The sequence below is a fragment of the Hipposideros armiger genome, unplaced genomic scaffold (assembly GCF_001890085.2).
Source record: "Hipposideros armiger isolate ML-2016 unplaced genomic scaffold, ASM189008v1 scaffold_315, whole genome shotgun sequence".
Lineage (NCBI taxonomy): Eukaryota > Metazoa > Chordata > Mammalia > Chiroptera > Hipposideridae > Hipposideros > Hipposideros armiger.
The window spans coordinates 1,723,739-1,748,493 of record NW_017731665.1 but is presented as its reverse complement, the minus strand read 5'-3'; positions in this window follow the sequence as shown (position 1 = coordinate 1,748,493).

Here is a 24,755-nt window from a genome sequence, read left to right as displayed (position 1 = left end):
GGGAGGTGGCTGCTGAAAGGCCCCAGGTTTCTTTTGGGGGGTGACGGAGATGTCCTAGAACTTCCTGTGATGGTGGTTGCACAACTCAGTGCATCACACTAGAAACGATGGAATTGTTTCTAAACGGGTGAATTGTATGACATGTGAATTATAGTTCAATAAAAACGTTATTTAAAAAGAAAAGCTATAGAATAGAGAGGCTGCCCGCCAGACACAGGGGAATGTGGCCAGCTGTTCCCTAAAGCAGCTCTCTTGTACCCAGAATAGTAGGGGGACTCCCCAGTGCTTACAAATTGGAGGACCTTGTTATCCGCCCCGGGAAAAAGAAGCCAGTGATACCACAGTGTCTCATCCTCGGATCCCAAAACCAATTTCCTCTGAAGTTTTCTTTCCTCCCCCCAGGACTCTCTGCATCTTCTCCTGACTCTGAAAAATTGCTCTATTCACTCCAATTGTTTCACAGTAGCTCCTGGCACCAGAATCTACCATCAGAGCCTTGATCTAATGCATAACCAAAGATGACAAGACCAAGAGGTTTTTTTCATCGAGTCTTGACCCTGGCAGTTCCAATATCCAGGAAAAACGCAGCCTTCACAGACTCGAGGTAGAATTGCTGGGGCCCCGGGTCCTACCTGACATATCACTGCAGATCTCCAATTACCACATGTGGCCACGGATGGTGTCCTCAGATATAAACTTGGGTGGAGCTGAAATAAATCTGTTCCATCAAAGTTTTCCTCTTCTGAATGATGAGAGGTCATTCTAACCTTGCCAGGAGCTCAGGCAGGACTCTGCTTTTGAGCTAGAGACAAAACTAATGCCGGGCCTTTCCAAGCCTCTCACCCTAAAAATAAAAGACAGCCAATCAACGGTCATCTTCCCTATGCTCTCATACCCGTCGCACCATCTTGGATGAGTGAATAAATTCACTCTGAGAGAACAAACGACAACCGGAAACAGGCCCTGGAAAGGAGAATATGGGATGGACTCCATTTTCTCAACAGGTGTGACACATGTGGGGGGGGAAAAAAAAGTTCTCATCAATTTCAGGGTCGTGACCCTAAATTTAAGTTGTAAAAGAAACAAAGACCCTGGTCCTCAAGTAATCTCTATTAAAATACATATGAAGTTAAAACAAGAGGCCCTTCCACCTCAAAAGAAGGGAACAGACCATCCACCAGAAAGGACAGGGGGGACCCGCATAGAGATATGAGAATCAAGAGGAGTTTTAGGGCAAAGAGCACTGAGGCGTAATACTGGTAATAATAATCATACAAAGGTCTACTATTAAAATAGAATTGGAAATACATTTGAAAGCTTGCATTGTCACTCTTTCCTGGCGTCTCACATGGTCTGACATTTGCATAATGGCTACCTTTTATACTTTTGCTTCCCGACTAATTGAGTTAGACTAACTCTGTTAAACAGACCTGCTTCCAGGAACATCTATAAGGCAGGAAAGGTGGGAAATGTCTGTTTCCCACTATCTGGTATTCAAACTACAGAATTAAGAGTTTTTTGAGTTTTGACCGCAGGCCATAGAGGAAAATGCTGATGATCTTTTGGACATATTAATGTGGAAGTCCCCTCTCGAAGACAAGCCACGCCCACCCATTTTCCCACCCTTTCTGCCCTGAGGATGTAGACCGTTACAGTGCTGTGCTGAGAGGAGGACAGAGTTGATAGAAGTGATGTAACCGATAGAAATTACAAACCCCCAAATTATGATAAAGCCTTTATGAAATCCCCTTTCTTTGCATGAGATGACATCTCTGCATTACCCATTTCCCATGCTACAGGGGCTTCCCAGATAGTCCCTGAAATCCCTGGTATCTGCCAGCCACAATGCCCGCGCACTGCACAGCTAATTACAACAGGACCTGGGCGCCGTGGCTGCCATTAGAGATAGAGTGTCCAGGAGGACTGGTTGGCTGTGTTACATGCCATAGGTAAGGGCTAGGAGATGTCTATTAGGTGTGGTGGCATGGAATTCACAGGTGTCTTGTCCACAGGCGTCTGATGGCAGGTCTCAGAGTCAACTTGCAGTGAGCTGACATTGAGCCTAAGATTCAAAGATATACAGGAGTCCAGGATCCCTGACTCCCCTGGAGTTTAGGGTCTACAGAGGAATAAAACAAACAAGCAGGCAATTGTCATAAAGTGTGATAAGTATTCTGGGAGCAAACAGGAGAGACCCATCCAAAATTTGAGAAATCAGGTCATCCTTCCTGGAGGAGGTGACATGGTACTTCCTGGAGGAAGTGATACATGAGCTAAGCATTTAAGGATATGGAGGCGTTATCAGTCAACGTGTGCACATGGAGGGGATAAGAGAAGGAAGAGGCTGTCAAGCAAATGAAAGAGCATATTCAAATACCCAGAAGAGAATGAATGTATTATTTAAATAATAAATATTCATTGGCCATTTACATGAGCACCGCTGCAGACGCTTGGAATATAGCGGGGAACAAGACAGACACGATTCCTAAACTCAATAACTAGTCTTTTATTCTAGTCGGGGAGAGACAGACAATAAACAAACATGACCATCCAGGTACACATAGATCTTGTTAAGACAGTCACAGGGGCAGGGTGGGTGGAATGAAAGGATTTCCAGACGGCTGCAGTACAGCAAGCAGAGCAGTTAAGGGTAAGATGCCAGCTAGGAGAGGTAGGCAGGGTCGCTCATGCACAGCCCTGGAAACCCACATGAAGGAACTGGGCTGAATGCTAACGGCCATGTGAGGACAGCGGCCATCATTGAAGAGTTTTAGACTTGTGCCAGGGAGCATGCTCAGTAGCGAGAAAGCTAGTCAGGGACAAAAAAGAATTTTCCTTCCTAGGAGGAGAAAGACTGACTTTATTTATATTTCAAGAGAAAGAAAAAGGGAAAAAAAAGCAAGAAAGCTGATAGATCAACTTCCTGCAGAAGAGACGACTCAAGCCCACGGATGGAGGGGTCCCTTTAGGACAGAGAATCAGATGAGGTTCTTGGAAGGAGGTGAGGAACACCCTCCCCTGCCCTCAGCGACCAAGCCCCAACCCTGATGGGCTTCTCAGTGGTGTGGGTTCCATTTACCTGCAGAAACCCTATGGCCTTGTTTTTCTTGGTTTAAGAGTACACAAGTAAGTCTGTTTCCTGATTTATTATCCCATTCACTGCCATATTTCAGATCTGGGGGTCACAGCCATGCTGAATTACAAAGGAAAGGCTTCCAAATCAAGGTTTACTATGGCCTTTAAGATGCTCCTGGTAGAGCTGATAAATCAAAAAGTATAGAAACTGCACCTAAGCAAGCCCAGAGCCAGAGAGAGCGTGTGCAGCACCTGCTCAGCGTGTCTCGGGCCCAGGTCTGGGAAGCATCTGGGGTCAGTCTGCGGGGCTGGGGCCGTGGACTGTGAATTTTAACACAGTCTCCAGATGTCTCTTTCATACACTAGAGTTTGAGAACTCCTGCTCCAGATGTGTAACCCCTTCGCACTCTCATTATTAAACCTCGAATGAGTCCAAATTGCACTGCTTGATATGAACCAGGGGCTTTGGCCAGAGAGCTACAAAGACACCCCCTTTCCACTCTGAGGGAGCCAACAGTCTCAGAATCCCACCGCACACACCACTAAGCCAGTCTGAGGTGATGCCAGGATAGAGCCATAGAGCTTGACCGAGACCAAGACCTTTCTCAAAGACTGGTGGTTCAGAATCCCCTACACCAGGGAAGGAAGGGGGCTGGTTCTGTTTGGCTTGTATACTTTGTACCAGGCCTTTTGCAAATAGCTCAGGAGCCGCTCTGGTCACAAGGTATTTTACACGGGCTTCACATGGTGTTTCTTAGACCTGTGATGCCTCAGGGCCTTTGCACATGCGTCCCCGTCGCTTTCTCCCATGCTGCACGTGACCACCTCCTTTTCAGGCTTTAGTCCTCAGCCGCAAGCTGCCTTCCTGGAGTGGCCCTCCCTCCTTCCATCAGATCCAGCCCTCCTGCTGTTCCTCACAGCAGCATCCCACTTGGGTCCCATCATGCATGGGTCCCAATGTGTCATTCTTCATCGTCTTCTATGTTTGCCTGTTTATTGTCCATCTATACGCTCCTGAGGCTACATAAGGTCCAGCTGCCCTACTCACCATTGTAGTCTCATCTCTGTACCTTATAAGGTTCCAGGCACATAATAGAAACGGAAAAAAAATTATTTTTGAAAATTTCCAAAATTCAAATAAATTTGGGAAATTCTAGCTTAAATGAACCTCACCAAGTTCCTTGCCTGCAGGAACCCTCAGAGCCTTAAAATACTAATAGGAATTGTGTGTCAACAGGAAAAGGATAAATGTAGCATGCAGTGTTTCCTCAAACTCATTTGGCCAAAGAAACACTTCTTTCTTTTTCCACGGTGTCTTTCTTTCCTCGGAGCATCTTATGCAGCTAATGTCCCAAGGAACATTCTTTGGGAAACAGTGCTTTAAAGATTATCAGCATGCAATAAGCTTAAGGGCTAATGCTTGGAACGTAGTGCCTGATACTCCCAGGAGGGGCAGAGCTGGCATCTCCAAACTCCACCAGCAACCCTGGTAAATGTCTCCCCTCAAACACGCAGGCCTCTGTCCTGAGAGCTGTCACTTCCTACTTACCAATAGGCAGAAAACAGTTTTGGGTTTTTTTTTTAAGTTTTAGAAAAAAAGAAAAAAAAGATAAATACTTTCCCATTCTCTGAACTAATGTCAAATGACCTGGAAACGGTGCCTCAGGGAGCTCCAGCCATAGAACAAAGTAGCATTTCATCTTCCTTGTCTGACAGCTCAATTTCAGCAGCTACAGGGGAGGGTAGGCAAGCCCCCAGCACAGCCAATCACAAATGCCACCGTTGACGCCCAGATCCCTTTGATAAAGCTCCCTGTAGACGGCAGGCTTGGAATTATTCTTTAGGCAAAGCAAAGCTGGCATTAATATGACAAGGACCCTCTACAGACCCTACCGACATAACCACAAGGGGAATCTGTGTTCTTTAACTAACATGTGTTCACGTTTCCTCAACAGAAATTCTAACAGTCTGGCTTAGGCATAAGTCATAATAGCAGAATAGAGGGAGGGCGTCTTTCTAAGGAATATGTCCACACTTAGTCAAAAACTTCCAGACCCTCAACCTTCACCTCAAAAGAGCTACAGCTCGGAACTCGCCCCTGTAGCATTAAAAGGTGCAGAGTTTTAAAATAATAACCTTATTATTAAAATGTTAGACCCTCCATGTGTTAAGTTTTGGCTTAATGGGCAGCTTGAAAATATTCAGATATAATGGCATGTACGTTGCCTTGTGACTCTTGCCCTGAGTGAGGGATGGAGATGCAGATGGTAAAGTCTCGACCTTCCCTCCTTTTCTTGGTTTATAAAGCCCTGTAACTGCTCAGTGGCCGGGGGGTGGGTTTGTTTAGCAGGCGTAACCTCATGGTCTGACCGTTACACGCCATCAGGACATGGAATCCACCTGCTTAGAAGCACGCTGGAAGAAAGGCTGACAGGTTAGGGGGTTCTTGAAGTCCATTTCCAATTCTGTTTTGAACCTCCCAATGGTTATAAACAATATATAGCACCCCCTGACCTCTGCTCCCTGCGAGTCTGCAATATAACTGACGGAGAGACAGAAAAGGCTGGTTTCTAACCACTGCTCTGCCCTAGGCCAGCTGTGTGGCTTTGGGCAAGTTACTAAACTTTCCTGATCTGCAGCTTCCTTATCTGAAAAATGGGATAATAATGCTCTGCCTCTTAGCCTTGATGTGAGGGCTAAACATGGTGACATTTGGGGAACATCTGGTTCAACATCAGCCACTGAAGAGTTCAATCAACTGACAACAAATATTATGGGGAAATAAGGCAGGCACACCCCGAATGTCAAACTCCGTAAAAAGCAGCATATGATTAAATGCCGAAGGAGAGGCAGATAATAAACTACTGTAGCCCAGAGGGAAAGAACCGTCGTCGTGGGCCAGCAATCCCAACAGAGGTGTCTCAGCGACGCTGCATTGAATTGACGGCAGGAGCTGCACATGGGAAGTTCTTAGCAAGTGCGAGAATGTGCTAACTACATCGTCTTATTTAAAAGCACCGCCCTAACACTATGGGGTCTGTTCTATTATTATCCTGACCCTTAGATGAGAAAACCAGAGCTTAGAAAAGTACACCGACTCACCTAAAGCTAATAGGAAGCCGAGCCGAGCCGAGCCTCGGACCCAGACCCTGAAACAGGCACACTTCTCCCTCTGCTGACAGCCACCTGCCAGGAAACAGGGGCACGGGTTACAGAGACCACAGTCCCAAGGCGGGCTGTGCAAGGTTTTTTTTTCTTTAAGATTTTATTGGAGAATTGAGGGAAGGAATAGCGTTGGGGAATCAGGGAAGGGGAACAGACAAGTTGCTGTCCTTTTGTTCTTCAGTCTAGCTGTGGAGGACGTCGCTTCACTGGCCCAAGTTGGTATTATCATTGTGTTCTTCCCCGGTGAGGCAGTCACTTGCCGGCCATTGGATGGCAGCTCATGGCAGCTGCTAGCCACTCACAGTAGCTCATGGCAGCCCACTACAGCCCCACTACAGCCTACGCTGTCACCAGCGACTCACAGGTCGAGCTGTTGTTCACCATCTTAGCTGTAGAGGGCGCAGCGTCACTGGCCCTCATGTGGGATCCGAACCGGGGCCCTGCTGCTCAGAGCTGGCATCCCAAGCCAACTCCTAACCAACGCGCCACACTCTGCCGGCCCGCAGGCAGGTATTTTTGATCTGGTTCTAAATATCATACGCAAGCGGGGACTTTCTCTGGCTGAAACCAGAGAGTGGGAGTGACAAGAGGGACATCTCAGAATCACCCTCCCTGGAGGCCAGCTCCATAGGCCACATCCCCATGAGACAAGCAAACAGGGTCTGTGGCTCCCGAAGTTCTTGCACAAATGCCCTGTAGCTTGTCCTGAGGCGGGTCTGCTGCCTCAGTGGATGAGGACGCGTTTGAGGAACGCGTAACTGATGCCCAAATCCCTCTGCTGAGTTTTTGGGCTGGAAGCACAAGTACTTGTCAGAGAAAGACACTCACCTTCCTGAGGAGAGGGTGGCAAGAGAAAAGGACCACGGGGTGGGTGGTTTAAGAATGTAATTCAACCCATGGGGGCTTCCACAACTGAAAGGCCAGTCAGCTTCTCTGGGCTTTGAATATGCAAGAGGCAGGTTTCATCCCCACTGCCACAGACCAGAAACAGACGCCCCCACTGGGGGCCTTCCCATGGCGGAACCCTTCCCTGCTCTGCAGCTCAGGTTTCCGCGGGTCGAAGCGTGGTTGTTAGCGTGAGCTGGAGAGACCAGCCCTTCATTCTGAAATAATGTCAGCCCTGTCACGGTGCCCTCTGAAAATACAGGTGACTTCATGTTTTTCAGAGAAAGCATGGGTTTCTGCTGCTATTGCTAATCTTGAACTTTATGTCCTTATTGGGAAAAGCAAAGCATCATTTATCTGACTCTCCTACCAGAATATCGACTCCACAGGGGCAGGTATTTTTGTCTGCTTTATTTGCTAATGTATCTGAAATAGCTAGAATGGTACCTGGTACACAGCCGGTGCTCAATAAGTCAATAGATGTTTGTTGATTGAATTGGCAACATTGTCAGGGACTTCAGTTATTTTTTTTAATGGTAAAGGTCTGAAACCACATCTGGGAACCATGTTTCTATACAATTCTCTCAGTTTGGGATCAACGAGCATTGACCCTTTCCACCGGGTAGCTGTGACCCACTTTGGTGGCAAATGGGATCGAGACAATACTAACTAGAGCTCAGGTTAACTCACAACAGCCACCAGGAGAAGGAGTGGCCCCTCTGGCCTCTCCCAGGCAGCAACTCCAGTGGGACTCACAGGAGACTGGCTCATGGACTGCCAGCTGAATAGCAGTAACAAACCACTGGCAGCGCCCTTATTCAATGCTCAGAGATCTGAAGGCTCGGCCCCACCCAGAGCCTCTCCCACAGAGCCTCCCTCACCGCCCCCTCCCACACTCCTTTCAAATGCGTCTGCAAAGGGCCCCTCTCTCATCAGCACTGCAGTAACACTTGTTTTGAAAATGAATTTGTTCCAATACTACTGATACATTAGGGAACAATTTGAGCATAACACATATTTGGCATTGGCTGATGCGTGATTTTGTCTGTGAAAAGCACAAAGTAAATGCAGAACGCTGTAGCCACCTGAACTGAGGCACTTAGAAGTATGCAAAACGCACATGTGTGCATATGCATACATGGGTACACACACACACACACACACACACACACACACACACACACACACACACAAGCTCAAACATCCTCCGCAGTTATTCACGAACTACACTCCTTCCAACACTTGCTTCCACACCAAACTTTAGGTCTTTTTCAAGGTAAAGAGTGGTATTTATTGTAGGATGTGTGTATTTCTTAAGCATTTAACGTGGGAAACAGTGCTATCCTTTGTATTGGGTTTCTGCCCTTTTTTAAGGTCTCACTGATGAAGTTTTTGAACAATGTGTCCCCACCCATGCAGTGTTACAGTGCAGTCTGGACGGCGAACGCAGTGACTTCTAGGGACACACACGTCACGCTGCAGCAGAGCTGACTGTGTCATCTTCCCATGTACATCTGCGTCTCTAAGCATCGTGCTGGCTAAGCCATTTCTCCGACCAACGTATTTCCAAGAAGCCGTAACCAATAAGTGTAACTTCATTTTATCAAATAGAACCACCTAAAGATACATTTCTGACACCTATTACTTATCTGAGCTCTCATATAGTAAAATTTCCTTTTGACCACTATTGCCCATCAGGCTGGTGATTGGGGGTAGCCCTATGTGGACCCAGTTATCAGTGAGGCACCAGAATGGTCAAGCTCAGAGTAGGATAATGACACAGAGATGTCAGCAGGCTGCAGAGATGGGGGGCGGGGGAGGGGGGCGCTCCCAGGCTTTCACAAACACTGACTGCATTTCGGCTCCTTCTCGACAATTTTCCCATTTGCTTTACGACCACCCCAGGGACCATCACCCGGGACAAGGAGGCGGAGGAGCAAGCAAAGGCCATGGGCTGCTAGGAGTGTCCCCTCAAATGCTGGGTTCCTCCGGGAATGCTGTGAATGATGCCAATCAAGATGACTTTCGGAAAAGCAAAGAGAGGATATATAAGAGGATATATAATGTGGGGGGGTGTTTCATTTGGCAGAAGCACCCATGTGGCCCCTCCATCTTCTTCCTGGCTGATGCTCACCTGATGCATGAGATGCTCAGGTGTTTTCACGGGGAGAAGGCTTAATTTAGTGTTCAAGTGTACAGCTTGCTAGGCTAAGATAGATAGATAGATAGATAGATAGATAGATAGATAGATAGATAGATAGATAGATAGATAGATACACACACACATACACATCCATGACACCAGCACACTCAAGACAGTGAAATATCTACCCGCCCCAAAACGTCCCCTGTGTGCTCTTATAATCCCATCCCCTGCTCCTGTCCCCGGGGCAGCCAGATCTGCTTTCTGTCACTATAGATTCGTTTTCATTTTTCAGAATTCGTATAAATGGGGTCGGATAGTATACAGTCTTTTTCTCTGGCATCTGTCACTCAGTGTAAAGGTTTTGAGATTCATCAATGTCGGTGTCTGTGAAAATAGTTCTTCCCTTTTTATTTCGGGAAAGTTTTCCATTAGATGCATGGCCACAGATTGTTTCTCCATCCACCTGTGGACAGACCTTTGGGTTGTTTCCAGATTTGGGGAGTTACAAATAAAATCACCAGGAACGTTTTTAAGCCTCTCTTTGGGCTTATGCTTTCCTTTCTCTTGGGTAAATACTTAGGAGTGGAATAGCTAGACCACAAGGTAGAGGCATGTTTAACAACTCGAGAAGCTGCCAAACTGTTTTCAAACGTGGTCACGCCGTTTTACACTCCTGCCAGCAGCGTCTTGTCAGCACTCTTGTCCACCCACTCCTTGTCAGCACTTGGTATGGTCAGTCTTTTTAATTTTCATCATTCTAATCGATGTCTGGTATCACACGGTGGTTTTCATGTGTATCCCCTAGTGATTGATGATGTTGAATATCTTTTCATGTGATTGTCTGCCACGTAGATTGAATTCGGAGAAGTCACTGTTTTATTACGTTTTCATATCATTGAGTTTTGAGAGTTCTTCATGGATTCCGGATACAAGTCCTGTGTCAGATATACAATTTGCCAAACATTTTCTCCATCTTCTGTGGCTTGTCATTCTCTAGGCAGTTTGTTTTTTCCAAAGAGGAGAGTTTTTAGTTTTGATGAAGTTCAATTTATCAATTTTTATGGGTCCTACTTCAGTGTCCTCACTAAGAAATCTTTGCCTGAACCAAAGCCATATAGATTTTTCTCCAATGGTTTCTTCTAGAAGATTTATAGATTTGGGTTTTACACTTGAATGTATGATATATTTTCAGTTAATTTTTGTATATGCTGTGAGGTATAGATTGGAGTTCATTTATTCGCATATGGATATCCAATTTTTCCAGCATTTTGTGAAAAGGTTATTCTTCCTCCCCTGGACTCTCTTTACTATTCCACTGATATAAGTATCTATCTTGATGCCAATACTACACTGGATTACTAGAGCTTTATAATAAATCTCTAAATCCGGCAATGTTAGCTCTCCAAGTTTATTCCTCTTTTTCAACGTTGTTTTGGCTAGTCTGTGTCTTTCATTATACCTATAAATTTCAGAATAAGCTTGTCAATTGTTACCCTCCCCCCCCCCAAAAAAATCCCATTGAGATCGTGGCTGGCATTGTATTGAATCTGTAGCTTAATTTGGGAGAAATAACGCCTTAATAATATTCAGTCTTTTCTGATTCATAAACATCTCTGCATTTATTTAGGTCTTCTTTAATTTCTCCCAATGTTTTATAGTTTTCAGGGGAAGATCTTATACAACTTTAGTCAAATTTACAACTGAGTAGTCCATATTCTTTGATGCTATTGTAGATGGTGTTTTTCCCTTCAATTTCCAATTGTCCATTGCTAGTATATAAAAATACAATTGCTTTTTGTATAATGAGCTTGTTGTTCTGTAACTTTGCTAAACTCAGGTATTTGTTCTGGTAGAATTTTGTGTAGATCTCATTGGATTTTCAACATAGGTCATCAATTCTTCTGCAAATGCAGACAGGTTTATTTCTTCCTTTCCAATGTATGTGTCTTTTATTTATATCTCTTGTCTTATTAGAGTGACTTATTTCACTATAGTGTTGAAAAGAAGTGGTAAAAACAGACGTTCTTCATTTGTTCCTGATCTTAAGGGAAAAGCATTCAGTCTTTCACTATCAAACATAATGTTAACTGGAGGTTTTTCATAGATGCCCTTTATAAGGTTGAAGAAATTCCCTCCTATTCCTCATTAGTTGAGACTTTGTAAAGTCTGAATGAATGTTAGATTCTTGCAAATATTTTTTCTGTGACCATTGAGATAATATGTACTTAACTTTTTGTTTTCTAATATTGTGAATTACATTGATCGATTTTTGAATCTTAAACCAAACTAGTATTGTATGTCAACTATAATTATATATACATATTGTCACGGGACATGGAGTAGAGAGTGGGAATGGAGTCAATGGAATTGTAATAGATAAGTATGATATCGGGGGTGGGAGGGCAGTACATGGGGGGAGGAGGTTGTTACTTTGTGAGGGTGAAAAGGATAACGATTGCATTGTTCTGTACACCTGAAACTAACAATAAAAAAAAAACACTACTAGGGCTTATGAAGCATTAGCCTTTTTATATATTGTTGGATTCTGTTTGCTAAAATTGTGTTTAGAATATTTACACCTGTATTAATGAGGGGCATTGGTTTGTATTAGGTTGTCGGAAAAGTCAAGACATATTTTTTCTATGTTTTTCATTGCAAAAATGCATCATGACTTTTCTGACAACCCAATAGTTTACTTTTCTTCAAATTTCTATCAGGCTTTCATATCTGTAATGCTGACCTCATAAAATACATTAGGAAGTATTCCCTCGTCTTCAATTTTCTGAAAGAGTTTGTATATAACTGGTATTATTTCTTAGTTAACTATTTGTTAGGATTTAATACTGAAGTTGCCTGGAGTTTTCTTTGTGAGAAGGTTTTTAACTACAAATTCAATTTCTTAAATAGATACAGGGTTAATCAGGTTACCTATTTCTTCTTAAGTGGACTTTGGAAGTTTGTCTTTCAAGGAATTTGTCCATTTTATTTATGTTGTCAAATTTATGGGCATAAAGTTGTTCGTAATATTTTCTTATTATCCTTTTAATATCTCTAGGATCTGCTGTTATGTCACCTCTCTCATTCTGCCATTGCTCACTGAGGGGTCTCTGGCTTGATGCTTCTTTATTTACCGATTTTGTCAAAGAACCAGGTTTTGATTTCATCGATTTTCTGTATTGTTTTTCTGTTTTTTCATTTCATCGATTTTTTGCTCTGATCTTTAGTATTTTCTTTCTTCTGCTTTCTTTGGGTTTAAATTGCTCTTCTGTTTCTACTTTCTTGATGTGGAATTTGATGCTTTTCTTCTCTAATAAAGGCATTTAGTGTTAGAAATTTCCCTCCCTAAGCATCTCTTTAGCAAAATCCCACAAAATTTTGATGTTATATTTTCATTTTCACTCAATTCAAACTACTTTTTTCTCTTTTGATTTCTTTTTCTACCCATAGATTATTATAATGCGTTATTTAGTGTCCAAAAACTCAGAGATTTTTCCAGCACTCGTTCTGTTGTTGATTTCTAATTTAATTCCACTGTGACAAAAGAACATATTTTGTATGATTTGAATCCTTTTGAATGTACTGAGACTGGCTTTATGGCCCAGAATACAATCTATCTTTGTATTAATAAATGTTCTACGTGCTCTTGAAAAGAATGTGTCTTCTGCTGTTGCTGAGTGGAGCACTCAGTAAGGGTCCATTAGGTCAAGCTGGTTGGTTGTGTTGTTTGGGCCTTTTGTATCCTAACTGGTAAGTCTTACTATCCACTCCTTTTTTTTTTTTTAACGTTTTTATTGGGGAATTGGGGAAGGGGAACAGTGTTGGGGCATTGGGGAAAGGGAACAGCCAAGTTGTTGTCCTTAAATCTTAGTTGTGGACGCACAGCTAGCTCAGCTCCTAGTCCAGTTGCCATCCGGCCGCCCATCGGCAGCTCGCGGCCACTCAGCTCAAGGTGCTGTGTTCAATCTTAGTTGCGGGTGGACATAGCCCGCCATCCCATGCGGGAGTTGAACCGGCAACCTTGTTGTTAGGAGCACGTGCCCTCACCAGCAGAGCCATCCTGCCACATGTTGGCAGCTCAGCAGCAGCTCAGCTCAGGCGCAGCTCACTGGCTCATGTGAGAATTGAACTGGTTACCCTGTTGCTCAGAGCTTGTGCTCTTAACCAACTGAGCCACTTGGTCAGCCACTATCTACTCTTTAGGTCAATTGTTGTAAGAGGATTATTGACTATAATTCTGGATTTGACTATTTGTCTTGCAGTTATACCAGTTTTGGTCTATTTCTCCTGGAACTTTTATCAGCTTTGCTTCATGTCATTAAACATTTAAGACCCCTCTGTCATTACACAAGAACATTATTATACATTTATATAATATTGTAAAATATTCTTGGTACCTAATAACCACCATTACCTTGTTTGATATTAATGTAACCACTCTGGCTTTCTTTTCATTCCTGTTAGCATGCTGTTTCTTTTTTGTCCTTTATCTTGAACCTATTCGTAGCTCCATATTCAAAGTATGCTTCTTATAGACAGCATATAGTTCAGTCTTGCTTTTTTTTAAATTTAATCTTACAGTCTCTGCCTTTTAATTGGGGAGTTTTGGTCATTTACATTTATTGTGATTTTTGATACAGTTAACTCTGAGTCTATCAGCTAGTGATTTGTTTTCTACTTGTCACATCGGTTCTTTGTTCCCTTTTCCTTCTTTTTCTGACTTCTTTTAGATTAGTTCAATATCTTTAATGATTCCATTTTGTCTTCTTTGTTGATCTATTTATTACAACTATTTTACTGGCTGATTCAGGGTTCATGATACACTTCTTTAATTTATCAGTCTACCTTCATATATAGCACTTCATATATACTATGAGAACCTTATACTAGTATATGTCCATTTCTCTCTTCCTACCCTTTGTTACTGTTATTATACATTACACTAGTACATATATTATAATCACCACATCGTGATGTTTATTTAAACAGTCAATCTTTTTTTTTTTTTAAGTAACTTGTGTATTATCCATGTTACCATTTCTGGTGTTATTCATTCATTTGTGCAGATTTCATATTTCTATCTGGTATTATTTTCCTTCTACTTGAAGGCTTTCAATCTCTCTTATAATGTGAGTGTGCTGGTGACGAATTCTTTCAGCTTCATATGAGCAAATGTATTTTGCTTCATTTGAGGGAGGTATTCTTGCTAGGCATAGGATTTTATGTTGATAGCTGTTCTTTTTAAATATTTTGTCATAACGTCTTTTTTCACTTGCATTGTTTCTAATGTGAAATCTGCTGTCACCCTTATGTTTAGTCCTCAGTGAGAAACTCGTCCTTTTTCCTCTGGATCCTTTCAAATCTCTTTATCAGTGGATGTGAGCACTTGATCATGATGTGTCTTAGTGCAGTTTTCTTAATGTGTCTTGTGCTTGGTATTCATTGAGCTTCTTTGCATCTGTGGGTTTAATGCTTTCATCAAATTTGAAAACATTTCAGCCACTATGTCCAAATGTTTTTGTTTGTTTGTTTGTTTCCCTTCCTCTCACTGATTCCTTTAGAGACGCCAATTACACACATATTAGATTGCTTGACATTGTCCCAGAGGTCGCTGGCTCTATGTTCACATTTTTTCCTTTATTATTTTCTTTTTTCTCTCTGTGTTTCATTTTTGATAGTTTCTATTGCTATGTCATCATGTTTACTAATCTTTTTGTGTGTGTACAATGTCTAAAACTACTGTTGATCTCATCCAATAAACTTTTTATGTCTCGGATAGTGTACATTTCTATCTCTAGAGTTTTGCTTTGAGTCTTCCATGTTTCTCCTGAATTTTTTTAACACGTGCTTCTCCACAAATTCTAGCATCTGTGTCAGTTCTGTATTATTTTTAACTGATGGATTTTTCTCCTCATTTTAGATTGTATTTTCAAGATTCATTATAACATTGTTGGGCTGTATATTTTTGTATTCTTATAAATATTCTTAAACTTTGTTCTGGGATAGAGTTAAGTGACTTGGAAATGGTTCGATCCCTTCAGGTCTTACTTTTAAGATTTGTTAGAGGGGACCAGAGCTATGTTTAGTCCAGGGCAAATTACCGTATTTGCCGGCGTATAAGACGATTTTTTGGCCCTGAAAAATATGCCTCCAAGTGGGGGGTCGTCTTACACGCCAGGTACACTTCAGATAGACTGCCCATAGTGCTTGCCCCGTGCCATAGTGGCCTCCCGATGCCCGCCCACTTCATTCCACATACCGTTCAGGCATCAGCAGCACTGCTGGGTGTATGCTCGGCTGTTATGCGATTTTGCTGTTATGCGATTTTACCACACTCGCAAAATCGCACACAGCCGACCATACACCCAGTATGATAGCGCAAAATCGCGAATCGCGATTTATGTATATGTTTGATTACATACAGCCTTGTGACAGTTTTCCTGCATGTCATAAGCATTTGAATATAAATATAAATGTTGAAATCAAATCTGATATTGTTTTACCTTTTATTTGGTGTGTGGAAGGTGTGCGGAAGAGGGGGTAGTCCTATACGGCGAGTATATAACAAACTCTGTATTTTGAGTGGAAATGTTAGGGGGTCGTCTTATACGCCCAGTCGTCTTATACGCCGGCAAATACGGTATTCCCCTCACGGAAGCAGGGAACTTCTGAGTACTTTGCCCAATGTCTCATGAACTATGACTTTTTCTACTCTGGCTGGTGGGAAAGGGCATTATTCTCAACCATGGGTGAGTACCAGGTCCAGTTCCCTCTAATCCTTATGAGTGGCTCTTAAAATACTTTTCAACTGCTGAATTATGTTTCCTAGCATGGGTCCCTGAGCAGACAATGAAACCTCTGGAACCATGCATCATCACTGATTAACATGGATGGTCAAGTATCAAATCACAGAACCTGAAAAGAAATAAAGCTTAATTGTGGCCTACTTACTCAAAAACTCATGAGACTAGTATTTCGAACTGACAGTTTTGGCCCGCCTCACTAAAAATCAATGCGTTCATAAATGAATGGTGGAAGTGTTGGGTGGTCGTTTGGTCCACTCAAAATTTGTTCTTTCACTGTTTTCCAGGACTGAGATGCGAGGTAGCTATAGTCAGTAAAATCAATACCTGAGTTATTGAATTGAAATGACTACAAGCACTTCATGGATAGCATGGAAGGGCAAGTGGAATTAAGCTATACAGAGTCAATTCCTCCTGACAGATAATCCATATTCCGGCTCTGACAGTTACCATCGTGCCCATAAATCTGGAGTAAGAGCAGCCTTCAAGAGGCTCTTTTCTTGGGGCAGTTTGAGTGATTTCAGTAGACACTGATGGCAACCGAACGAGGGTACCTTTAAATAGGTCCCTGATCTGAATAGCAACGCTTCCCATAAACTGAGACAGAGGTCACCAAATCTACAGTACCCCATCAATTACGATTTTGTTTAACTAAAATAGAACTCTTTGCTCAAATAGCTTTTTAAACAAAATACATAATTAGAGCAAGGTATAAAAAATACATAAATACCAAAGTAAAACGAGAAGCTTTGTTCTTCAAGCTCATGCTTCCAGCTTTAAATCTACATACCGATCACCTAGGGATCTTCTTGAAAATGCCTTTTCAGATTCAGTGTGACTGGAATGGGCTTGGGATTCTGCATTCTAACAAGCTCCCAGGCAATGCTGCTGCTGCTGGCCCCCAGACCCATGCTAGCAGCACAGACCTAGGGTGTTTGTAAAATATCCAGGTCCAGGACATTAGCCCCAGAGACTCTTACACAACAGATCTAACATCAGATCCAGGTCTCTGGGTTTTTAACAAACCGTTCCGATGACTCTGATGCAGGTGATTCATGAGCCACAGTTTGGGATGTGCCACCCTCGCCCAATTTGGATTTCCCCAGGTTTTACTAAAGCACTCCTTTCAACTACAACCAAATTTCTCCATAGAGAAATGTGCAGTATTCCTTAAATTTAGCTTTGTTTCACTTAGAGTAAATCAATGTTGCATCCATCAATCTGACAGATACGTAAAGACATGAAAGTCTATGCTCAAATATGTTTGGAAAGTTTGGGCAACTTTGTCCCACTCTTGACAGTTCAAAAGGCACATCACCTCTGGACAGTTTTGTAGTATTAATAAGAGCAGTTTAACTGATTCATGCCAATTTTTTCCAAACATGTTTGAACATGGACTCTCCCACCTTCTTTCTCCTGGGCCTGGCTAGTAACAGCCTGTGCTGGAGTCTGTAGCTTGGAGAACTCATTGCTCCAGGACATAAACAAATGGGTATTCCAGCAGCACCAAATGGTATCTAAGACCCTCTATCCTTTTGATTTTAAAAAAGGCTTCTGTAATGTAAATTGAAACCACAATGAGATGTCACCTCACACCTGTCAGAACGGCTATCATCAATAAATCAACAAACAACAAGTGTTGGCTAGGATGTAGAGAAAAGGGAACCCCATACACTGTTGGTGGGATTGCCAATTTGTGCAGTCACTGTGGAAAGCAGTATGGATGAGCCTCAAAAAAATTGAAAGTGGAGCTACCATATTACCCAGCAATTCCACTTCTGGGTATGAATCCAAAGAAATCCAAAACACTAATTCGAAAAGATATATGCACCCCTATGTTCACTGCAGTGCTATTTACAACAGCCAAGATATGGAAGCAGCCTAAGTGCCCATTTGCCATATGTGACAATATGGCTGGACCTGGAGGGTACTATGCTAAGTGAAATAAGTCAGACAGAGAAAGACAAATACCATATGATCTCACTTATATGTGGAATCTAAAGAACAAAATAAATGAACAAATAAAACAGAAACAAACTCATAGATACAGAGAACAAACTGGTGGTTGCCAGATGGGAGGGGGGTTGGGGGACCGGGTGTAAAAGGTGAAGGGATTAAAAAGTACAAATTGCCAGTTATAAAAACAGTCACAGGATGTAAAGTACAGCATAGGGAATATGGCCAATAACATTGTGATAACTACGTAGGGTGTCAGGTGGGTAGCAGACTTATCAGGGGGATCACTTCATAAGTTATATAAATGTCTAATCACTGTGTTGTATACCTGAAGCTAATATTATATTGTATGTCAACTGTAATTTAAAATTTTTTTCAAAAAGTTTAAAAGGCTCCGCTTCCTTTGTTTTCCTATTCAGCACTGTTCATTTTTTTTTAACACTTTCTTCCTTATCTCTCTCTTAGCTTTAGAAAAAGAATTGCCCTCCATTCAAGAAGACTGGCAGAAATCAGAACAGAAAAAAAAAAATCTGTGAAGTAATGTAATATGCTGATCTTGGTTAAATGCTAAAATGTGCTTTTTCCAATCAAAAATAATTTTACCCTGTTAGTAAAAATCCTCCTTAAAATATGCATTAAAATGCTTGTTTACCTCTTAAATGTTAACTTCCTAAATTCCCTTGTGATCAGAATAAATTCCTTTCAAACATTCCATATCCCTTTCCAATTATAAATCCAAGTTGCAAGATCATTACGCTTAAAATATATATCTAAGCAGAATTCAAAGTTGTTTTTTTTTTATTGCCCAACATAAGAATGCAATTTGGAGGGGAAAAACAAAAAAACTTCTCATAACCTCCTCAAACTTGCAAATAGTTGTTTCCAACACTCCCTTAGAACAAGATTTAAGGGATATGAAGCAAGTCCGCCACGTTCCCCCTTGAGAATGACGCCCAGGCTCCTGTGGACTTTGCAGCATCCCCTGGACCCATTCTCTCCCATCATTTCCCAGTGTTCCTCTGAGCCGATCGCCTAGAACCACACTGGTATGTTAGTATAATGAGTCCCCAGTCAGGCACGAGGAAGGCTGAAAGGCCAGCTCTTATCTGTCCTGGGGAACATTTAAAAGATGGACATGAATCTCCCAACGTCTTCTTCAGGGCCCCTGAGAAAGCCACCCGTGTAATAGATGTGGCAATAAGAGCTCATATAGTTTGTTTTGCTGAATCCTCTTCTAACAGTTACTCTTGACATGAGTTATTTTCGTTGCCCCCACTTTACAGATAAGAAAACCAAGGCTCAAAGTTAATTCAAAGTCAAGTGGACAAGCTGACATTTGAATCCATACCTATCTGACAATTTCAGGCTCTCAGCCTCCACGCTTTCTGCTTTCACCGCCTCCTCCTAGAGGGCAGACTTTCAGTTATCGATGTCTCCACAAATGCCCCTGCCCCAGCCAACCACAACTTTGTGCCTGTGGGGTCAGGATATGTCTGCTCCAGGGCCCCGAGTGGGTGTGTCACCAAAGATATGGAGAGATTCTTGGTATCTCTGCAACTCTTACCTTGACCTGATCATCTGAGGCTTGCAGCTCTCAGTGAGTGTGGGAAAACTCTGTAGAACTCAGGCAGAATAATGACTCCCAAAAGATGCAGGCACCCTAACCTCCAGAACCTGTGAATATGTTACCTTACATGGCAAAAGGGACTTTGCAGATGTAATTAAGGGCATGGTCCTTGAGATAAGGAGATTATCCTGGATTATCCCAGTGAGCTCAATGGAATCGCATGAGTCCTTTAAAGCCAAGAATATCTTTCTCTGCTGGGTCAGAGACATGGCAGACAGATGTGAAATGAGAAAGACTTAACCTGCCATTGCTAGCTTTGAAAATGGAAGGAGGGGGGCCCAAACCAAGAAATACAGTAGCTTCTAGAGTCTGGGAACAACCTTTGGTTTACAGCCAGCAAGAAAATAGGGACCTCAGTCCTACAACCACAAGGAAGTGAATTTTACAAACAACCTAAATGAGCAAAGAAACAGATACCTCCCTAGAGGCTCTACTAAGGAAGGAAACCCTGCCAACACCTTGATGTCAACCCTGTAGGACCCACGCCACACTTCTGAACTACAGAACCATAATATGTTTTTTACTGTGCATTATTTTAAGCTACTAAGTTTGTGATAATTTGTTACAGCAGCGATAGAAAACTAACACAGATTTTTGATACCTAGATGTGAAGTGCAACTGTAATAAATATCTACAAGTGTGGAAGTGACTTTGGAATCGGGTGATGGGTAGAGACTAGGAGAACTCTGACAAGCGTGATAGAAGTAGCCTCGATCACCTTGAACAGACCGTTAGTACAAGTATAGATATTGAAGACTCCACTGGTGAGGGCTCAGAAGGAAATGAGACGCATTATGGAGAAACCTAAATTGCCTTAGAGAATACCTAAATCAACATGAACAGACTGTTAGTAGAAATGAGAAACATAGGCATTCAGGGTGCTGTCAGTGAGTTCTCAGAAGGAAGTGAGGAACAAGTTACCGAAAACGGGGGCAAGATGATCCTTGTTACGCAGTGACAGAAAGCTTAGCATAACGTATTCTGCAGTTTTCTGGAAAGCAGAACTTCGAAGCGATGACCTTGGATATTTAACGTAGAGTATTTCCAAGCAAAATGTTGAAGGTTGCAACGTGTTCTTTTTTTTTTCTTTCTTGATATGCATTGTAAAACATTAACTGTTAAGCAAAAAAGCAGGGCTGGGTAATCTGAGAACTTCCAAGCCTGCCCAGATGGCAACAGATGCCAAAATTAAGAGATTTACTGTTCGGAAAAGGTGCTCTAGGGAAAAATCCAAGGGTGAGACTGTACAACCTTGTGTTAATTTATCAGGAAGATCAAAATTTCAGATTATCCCATCGTCAAAAAGGCTCTTTAAAGAGGTTAAGTGTGTGACTCATAGGACTCTTCTTCAGCCATCTCAGCAGAAAACAAAATTAGAGATTATCTCAGAGATAACTATGGACAATCCTGTTGTCTAATGTAGTGAATCCTGGTCACATACATGAGAGATCCACCAAGTTCTTGAGAAACTCTTATCAGCAGAAACACTGCAACTTGGGCTTACAGGGAGAACAAAACGAAAAGAAGGCTGTCAGTCTCTCAAATTCTATAGTCAAGAAACAGACTGCTAAAACTACTCAACTTCAGCGCACATGCTACCTTTCATGAAGAAGCAAGGATGACCCAGGGGGCGGAGCCATGAGCCCAGAAGGTGGAGCCATTAGCCCAGAAGGCGGAGCTATGAATCCAGAGGGTGGAGCTGCAAATCAGAGGATTATCCCTAGGGCTTGAAACCTTAGGGAATTTTCTTGGATGGTTTTATAAATTGCTTAGGACTGGCAACTCCTTTTGACCTTCCATCTTTCTCCCATTTTGAACCAGAATGTCTATAGCTGTTACCTCATGCCTGTGCTGCCAGGGTATCTTGGGAGCAGAGAACTTTCTTGAGTTTCACAGGTCCACAGATGGAAAGAAATTGTGCCTCTGGACAGATCATACTCATAGCCTCCCCCATACTGAATTTGGAAAATTTAGATAAGCTAATGTGATTTCGATGAGATTCTGGACTTTGAGCTCATGAGCTGTCCAATTCAGCAGCCACTAGCCACATGTGGCTACTGAGCACTTAAATGCACCTAGTGTGATTGAGAAACTGAATGTTTAATTTTACTTAAGTTCAATTACTACTTTAAACTTAAGTTGCTGCACGTGGCTAGTGGCTACCAGATTGGTCAACACAGCTCTGTAGCATTTCTATTTTTTGTGTCTTCCCAATAGAATACTCGTATAAGCCCTGTGAAGGTAGTGATTTTAGTCTGATTTGTTCATTGTGACTTCTCAAGCACATAGAGCTGGCTCATAGTAAGCCCCCAATAAATATTTTCCGGGTGAATGCCTATTCTACTATACTGAGAGTCAGTCATTTCCTGTGGCCACACAGCACCTGCAGTCCCCTTCTCGTGTTTAGGCAATTCCCTGCTGCTTGTGACTAGTTCAAGGGTGCGACTTTGGGGCAATGGCCCTAGCTCCATGGCCTCTGCTCGTGTGAGCTCTTCCTCGTCATCTCAAGATATTCCTGTTCTTGCTACACCACCCGAGTCACCTTCTGGCACCTGCATCTAAGAACTCTGACCAACACCCCCTGCCCACCTGACCTTAGCAGAAGGTAACTCAGCTGCATTCAAAAGCCACACTGTACGCCAAACCAAACACACAAACAGCACAGCCCACATCAAACCCAGTGAGCCAATCAGTCCGATGGGCTCAGAATTTCCCCAGTAACCTTGGAACACATTCCACACGGTCGTTTTACAAGGCCGATTCATCTAATTGATTTCTAGAATTAGGATCTTCGAGAACTCCGTTATTTTAAAATCAATCTTAATCAGGAGTTGATAATACTTCATCCATGTTGAGATGGCTAGTGGGCCCAGGAGGGATTTCAGCCGAGCCTCTATTTGAAGTTGTCATGGAGTCTGCTCAGACTTTAAATAGTCTGTGCGTGTCTGGTACACACACAGCCACACACACCACCACCACCACCAGAAAACCGTGTTTTTAAGCAGCGAGCCTCTCAGTCTACTTGGAGCTCATCATATCTTCCCCAACGATACTATCCACATTGAAGGATAATTCTCATCACCACCGTCAAGAATATTTACAAAGGCACATTTCCGTTTGCAGTTGGCTCAGCCGACACCAGAAGCCCCGTTAAAGCATGGCGCTTGCTTCTCAAAGCATCAGTGTCCAATCTCTGCATTCCGGCTTGACATTTTAAACTTGAGGCTTGCAAAGGGGCTCTGTGAATTGCTTTAGCGCACCCATTTAAAGTAAGCCGTCCCTGGCGCAGCATAAGGAGTGTTTACTAATCTTCTAAATGCGTCCACTTTCCTCTTTGATTCCTTCTCCCACCTGCCAAGGAAAACACTGCCTTCTCTTGGCCCCATTCACCTTTGATGCACTTTTAGGAGCAAAACAAGAAACATTTGGAAGCTCCCAGTGCCTTAGAAACTCATCGCAACACAAACTTCAATAAACTAAGAGGACATAATGTGTTTATACGCGTTCGCTCCTCAGCGTCACTATAATAACCTGTGAAGCATTTGCAAACACTGATTCCAAGTCCCCACTCCACGTCATCGGTCTCAAGGTCCCCAGATAGAACTGGAAGGGTCAGAGCCCACCCTGAGGCTGGGAATACATTGCAAAGACTTCACAAGTCTGCCCACAGCAGCCTCTGCCCGCTCCTCTGACCACCACCTCCATCCCCCCCGATCCAGGAGGGCCTACATGAGCTAGGATTCCTGGGTAAAGCCACTTCCGAAAAAGCACGGATCGCAGGCCTGTGTCAGAGCCGGCAAGCTTGGAGCACAACAGTGAGAAACGTGGATGGTTAGATTCTTAAGAGAACGACTTTCTCTTTGCCACGGTTCATTTATTCTTTAAGTCATTCCGCTAACCCAGCACCTGCTCTGTGGCACACCCTGCTCGTCTGCTCCCTAAAGCCCAAGACTTAAGATGCATCTGACTCACCGGGGAATCTCGATGAAAAGCAGGTTGCGATCAGTGAGCCTGGGACAGGGCCTGAGAATCTGCATTTCTACAAGCTCCCAGATAAAGTTGATGCTGAATAAAGTCTAAAGGAGCTTATAATCTAGAGCAGTGGTTCTCGACGAAGAGTGAGTTTGCCCCTGGAGAACTCTTGGCAATGTCCACAAACACCTTTGGTTGTCAAAACCAGAGAAAAAAATGCTACTGGCATCTAGGGTGGAGGCCAGGAGTGCTGCCCAACATCCTACAAGGCACAGGATGACCCCCAAAGCAAAGAATGACCCAGCTCAACATGCCAACAGTGCCAAGGCTGAGAAACCCTGGTCAAGAGTTACCTGCCGTGTCCCTATAACCTGGCTCCACCACTGGAAGTGAGACCTGATACAGGCTACATGTTTGATGAGCTGTTACATTGTGTCCGTCAAGCTTCAAACACCAGAAATACATTGGTTCATGTAGTCATCACAACCAGCCCTGAAGGTATGTGATGCTATGAGCCCTTTTGCACAGATGAGAAAACTGGGACTCGGAGGTGTGACAAGGACACATGCCTGAGGTCACCAGGCAGCAGGTAGCAGAGGACCCAAGCACAGCTCTTACACAAAACCCTCATCATTGTCCCATTTCAAAAGGTACATAAGGGAATTAAATAGTGAGATAAAGAAATAAACGAATTCTATTTTTCCCCACTCCTGGGTCTATATGAGTTCTGTTACGACATGGACAAATGGGGACCAAGATTGGCCACTGAACCCCAGGCTTTCCCTCCTCTGCCTCTTGGCTGGAGCCACAGCTCCCCTGAGAGCCCGCAGTATGCACAGTAACAGGCTCCTGCCCACCAGGCTGGACAGCATCTGTTACACGCCGCGAGTCAGCCCTCCTCTGAGCTGCTCTGAAATGCCCCGCCCACCTAATAGCCCTTTTCCCAGACCATTAGGGCTGTGATGTAAGATACATCCCTTACAGCCATGGGTCTCAACTGGGGCAATGCAGCTCCCCAAGGGACATTTGGCATTGTTTGGAGACATTTCTGGTTGTCACAACTGGGGACGGGGAGGATTTGCTGCTGGCGTCTAGTGGACAGAGGCCAAAGATGCTGCTAAACATTCTA